The following is a 6,174-nucleotide window of genomic DNA, read 5'->3' on the forward strand; positions in this document are numbered from 1 at the left end:
GGTATGTTTTGAGAAAGAACCGTTCTTTAGGACGATTCTTTCTATGATCAGATCATTGAGGCAGTTCAAACTGGGCCCACAAAAAACAAACAATCTTTGTTGGCATCGCAAATAACGGTTAATTGGCATAGAATCAATACTGTGCCTGGATGCCGAAGAAATGTTCCTTGGAGTGTATTTCTTTAGCTGCAACACAATTAACAAGGGCACAACCTGACCTAGATCAACCGAGGCTAAGCCTATATGCCTAGTATAGAATTGTTCAGAATGAATTTAAGAATTAATTTTATATCAGATTATAAAATTACTTTCATCGTAGTAAGGCATGATTTTTCTTTTTTCGGTGACTGACCAGAAATGTTGGAAGACCTGTTGGAAGACCCCCACCAATTCAGTAATACGATATTATTAGAAGAAATGATAAAAACAAAGGTTACTCTTTAATTCTCAACTTATGAAAAATTTAATCATTGTTTTATTAAACCAACAGAGATGAGCTTTTTTTGGATAGGAGGAAGTGTTATGGTTTCTGTTTGTCATAATAACAAATATAATAAACGACATGGAAACCAGACTGCAACTGCTAGAACAATGGATTTATTCTCAACGCTAAATAGCACCACACGGCGGCAGGATCTGACATGAGGGACTAAGTTATGTATGTTATACAACATCTCCCTTTTTTGTTAATTTTTTTTTTTTTTTATTAATTCGTTATTATGACTTTCCTATTTATGAGATTAATTACAGCTCTATATGCGAGTTTCCATTATTTTCTTGAGTATCATGGATTTCACATTGCAACACCCTTTGTTTTTATGATCCTGATGATACCTATTAATAAGTCATGTACTGTATATCATTTTTTATCTTATTTATTTATTTTGTTTACTTACTTTTTTTTTTTAACATTAACATTAACAAGAAAAAGAACAAGGGAGAAAATCCCTGCTAGAACTTCTATGAAACGAGTCAGTATGGTTGATGCTGAAACTTAGTTTGTGTTTCAGTAGATGGTTGTTGTTGGTATGCTGTGATCTTGTCACCTGTCCCGTTTGGTTTTTTTGCTACTGCAGGATGTCCATTAAGAGAGCAGTTTAGCTCAGTTGGCTAATCTGGTGGTAGCCACTGGGTGTGCGTTGAACCGTGGAGATATGTAGGTCCCCGGTTCAATTCCCATCGTTGCCTCTCCTTGTAATTGAGCTGGAGGGCTGAGATACAAGTTATAATAGCGCACCTTCTTTCGGATGAGACGTTTAAGCCGTTGGTCCTGTGTGCATTGATGGCCCATGTGCACGTTAAAGAACACAGTACTCTTCAGAAAAGAGTAGGAGATTGTCTCCCGGTGTACTGCCCAATCACCACCAGAAGTACCCCACTGGAAATAAGTCTTCTAGACTTTCGTGGGCTATCCTTGGTGTTGTTGACACTGAATAAATCCACTCTATTGTTGATTCTGGGGTTGTGCGTAGAAAATTTCTGTTGCGACGATAAACTTTGCCATTTGTGGTTTCTACCAATTAAGAATGAGGTCCTACTTTTTTCATGCACGTTGCTGTCTGCCATTTCTGGTTGTTGTTTTCTGGCCTGGTCGGACTGTTTTCCCAATGACAAGTTCTGGTAGCTTTGTTGCACTATGTCATACTCTAGTTTTGATTGATGTTTCCTTTTCTTAATGTGTTCTGAGACTCCAAACTTAAATGTGGTTGTAGAAGGATTTCTTGGCAATCTTTACTGCTGCCTCTGCTTTTCCTTTACTCTGACTGTGATAGGGAGAGCTGGTAGCATGGTTAAACTCCGATGTCTTCGTGAATTCAGCAAATCCTCAGCTATCCCACTGTCCCCCATTGTCTGTGATCAGTGTTGATGGTATTCCTTGTAGGACGAAGTGCATCTTGCTGCATTCAATGGTTGTTTTAGATGTTAGATCTTGTAGTACACATCATGTAGTGATTTACTGTTACAAGGTAATCTTTGCTCCTATATGTAAGTATTATTTCCCATGGTCTGGTTGGAATAGGGTCAGGGGCGGATTTAGGGGGGGGCCGGCCTGGCCCCGGCCCCCCCTTTTGGGAGGTAAAAAAAAGAAAAAAAGAAGAAAAAAAGAGAGAAAAAGAAAAAAATGATAGCCCAGAATGCCTCAAATGTTATGTTCGGGTGTCTAGAACACAAAAATTTCGCGGGGCCATGCCCCGGACCCCCTACGACAGTGTTGTCTCAATCGGCCCAACTTTCGGCCCCCCTTCCGGCCCCCCCTTTTGGACATTTCTGGATCCGCCCCTGAGGGTATAACATCATTGGCTCTTTTTTCTGCTTCTCTTGGTTAAGTTTGGCAGATCTGGCACTTGTCTACTATTTCTCTAATGTCAGCTGTCATTCCTTGCCAGAAAAAACTGTCTTTAGCTCTTCGAATTGATGCTTCGGCACCCAGATGGCTTGCATGAGTCATTTTTGCAACAGATTTTTTCTCATCTTGGTAGGTACCATGATTTTCTGTCCTTTGAATAAGACACAATTTTGAGCTGTTATTTCTTCTCAATAATTAAAGTGTTCTCGAATATTGATTGGAACTTCCGCTTTGGTCTCTGGCCAGCCGTTCTTGATCATCTCCACCAGTGTTTGGCTTTGGCTGTCCCTAGCTGTTGTTTGCTTCAGCAGGTACTGGGTTGGCTTACTAATGCTGATGCAGCCAGCTGTGTTTATCTGTTCAATTTCATAAATATCTTGTTTTCTTTCTCCTGCCCTGGTAGATATGCTCTGCTTTAACCAATCAGCTATGTACATCTTACTGCCTTGTAAATACTGGATGTGCAATTTATATTTCTGCAACATTAGCAGCATCTGTTGTAATCGTTGATGCTGTGGATATAGGATTCTTGTGTATATAGCTACCAAAGGCTTACGATCCATGTGCACCATGATCAATTTCCTGGCATAGATGTACTCATCAAATCGTTCACAGGCAAATAGTATAGTCACTCTTTTTGCACTTGAGCATAATTTTATAATAAAGTAAAGATATATAATTGTTGAAATTACAGCATTTATGAGGCAATGTACTGTAATATATGTAATATTTTATTATTAGTGTAAGGTTAGTTGTAAAGTAATGTAATGTAGTTGTATTAGTGCGATATACCGAAGTTTCAAAGTGCTTGCGGCTTGAATTAGCTTGCTTCTCCCTATGGTCGCCTTCTTTCAGTTAGCTGTGTAACATATGGCTATGTGACTATCTAGTCTCGGTTTCATACTCGCAACTTTCACAAAGTACATAAATAATTAAATAATAATTTCATACCTATTTTACCAATAAGTAAAACAATTTATCTTGGACATAGTTATACATAATAGCCTATTACAAGCCTACCAATTAACTCTCATGCAGTGGGGTTGCAAACCTACAAATCATTTTAAAAGTTAAAACATAATGGAATGGAACGACAATGTACAGGACTTTTCTCCTCCGCTTATTCAGTTGACGGTTCAATTCACCATGGGTAACTGACAACTAACGATTTCCAGTTGCTTGATAGTTGCCAAAGATCAGATCAGTTGAGTCGCAAGGGCCACATAAGCATTAGCTTTAGGGGATAACTTCTATCAAAATTAAAAAATTATCTTATGCATGTTTATTTGTTAATAAATAAAAAAAAAAAAAAAATGAAGGTTTACCTATTGATATTGGTATGTTTCTTTTCTCACAACAGTTAAGCCATCACCTAGGTTGAACTTCTTCCACTTCTCAGGAAATAGTGTGAATATATGAGGGTACTTAAGAAACTTCTTGTAAACCTTCTACTTGTGTGACGCCTTCGTCTGATTGTGTACAGAAAATATTAAGATCTAAAATTACTAAATTTAACAATATCACAAAGACACTTCAAAGCAATGAAAAGTGATCAAGAAATAACAAACAGAAACGTTTTTAAATTGCATACAATCAACTGACCTGGGGACAAGTTCATTGAGCACAGTAGTTCATTCCATAGTTGAGAGCAAGGAAACTGAAAAAGAGCAGCTGTCATAATTAATACAAATCACATTAGTAGTAATAGTAATAATGCAGCATAAAATAACATTATTAAAGATTATTATTTAAAATTAGGAAAATATCAATAATTATTGCCATTTGAAGGTCCTATTAAATTTGGCACATCTTAAGAAAGAGAAAATAACATAATAATAATAAAAATAATAAAATATGAACAATGATAATACTCCCATGTTCATACCTATAATTATTGTCTTTTTACGTTTCTATTACTCTATTCAATTGATGCTCTATGCACACTTTCACGCCTTTGGTCATTTATTTTGAAATTAGCACATAATAAATGTTTGTTAATTATTATAATTATTATTATTATTACTATTAATTATAACAATAATGATGATGATGTTAACAACTACAGCAGTAGCAGCTGCTGTTTTGAACAAACAGCAGCATAGCGCAATAAATCTTATGTAAAATTGGCCCATATGCATGTTGAAAACACTTGTTAAAAGAGAGCAGCTGAAGCCCACAATGTGTATTACTGCACTCATCTCGCAGATGTGTCTCTCCTTCCAATTTTTATCACTGCCAATTCTCTCCTGATATGTTGCTGTACTGCTGTGGGTCCCAAGAGGTCAACTGACATTAGTTACTTAACAGTGGGTTGCACCAAATTTGTGTTGCAGTATTTTACTTGTACTGTAGTTGCAGAATTAATTGTCAGTAATAACAACAGAAATATTTTTCCTGCAAAAATTCTTAAATCAATACCAGCCAGATAGGTCATGACCATACAGAAGTGTAACAGTACCTTTCCAGTAAATATTACAAAAGAAAACTTTGTTATATAATTATGTTTTAATTGATTGATCAAACATTATTCTCTCAGGCTTATTCAATTAACAGATGGCTCTCAAGAACTTGTGTTTGCTTCACTTGATTTTATTAAAATCAAATCCAGACTTAAGATACAGTATTTACAATGTAAATAAACAGTCTTCAATTCATTTAAATTCATTTCAACCAAGATTTTAACTAACTAATTGTAAATAAATATCCCAGCACTGACTCAGTGGCCTGCAGAATGAATATATAATGTCCTGTATACTTATTTAAAAAGTAAATGTTCTCTTCTGATGCATCACATTGACCTAGAGTCCTAACTATTTTATAACGTATTGAACATTTCGTGGCTCACATCACGAAATAACACAATTAAATTCAATTGTGTTAGTTCGTGAAATCAAAAAAGCGCGTCAAAATATGCGCTGTTGTCGTTAAGGACTTTTTGTGTGGTAAAGAATACAAAATTGCTTGACAACCAATACGTGCTCGTTTTGACGCGCTACTGTGATTTCACGAACTAACACAATCTACTTTGATTGTGTTAGTTCGTGATGTGAGCGACGATTTGTCTATGACATCACACTTCAAAGAAACTGTTGCAATAATATGGAGGCAGACGTACATGCCATATTTTTCATTGTAATTTGCTTTAATAACCATCGACAGGTTATCTGATCATGAGACAGAACTAGTTGTTTGATGTCACTGGATTATTTTTAAATTTCTAATTTTTTATTCTACTGAATACTGAAATTTTCACTATTTATCTTTTGCTTTTTGTGTTAACCCATTGGAAAAGGGTTTCAATCTTTCGATCACGAGGTTGGTAAACAAATTAACAAGTCATGATACACGGAAGAATTTCATCTATTCTTTAGTTGAATTAGTATACTGTGAAAGGTTATTTAATGTATAGACTAAATATTTTGATTTTATCAGATCAGATATCAGATTAGGTGTGATTTGGTGACACAGAGCCACCACTTGGCAAGCTGGAGATGTATCTTCCTATCTTCCTGTACATTCCAGTCACTTGATAATGATACAGTAGCTGCCAGCGACCGAAACTGTCATGTAATTTTCAAAACTTTTAGTCTACACAATAAAAAACCTTCCACAGTATACTAAGTCATGATACAGATTATAAAATCATAGGATAGATTAACCGATCATGAGACAACATGTTACAAGACAGGGTAATTACAGCTCATAGGACAAGTTTAACAGTTTATAAACCAGTTAAATAGATCATGAAACAATTAACAGGTCACAAGACATAATAAGAGATTATATGATGGTTTAACAGGTCATGAAGAAGTTAAACATGTCATGAG

Source organism: Anneissia japonica, unplaced genomic scaffold (genome assembly GCF_011630105.1).
Source record: "Anneissia japonica isolate Jap-2015-1 unplaced genomic scaffold, ASM1163010v1 scaffold1587_len1432017_cov164, whole genome shotgun sequence".
Lineage (NCBI taxonomy): Eukaryota > Metazoa > Echinodermata > Crinoidea > Comatulida > Comatulidae > Anneissia > Anneissia japonica.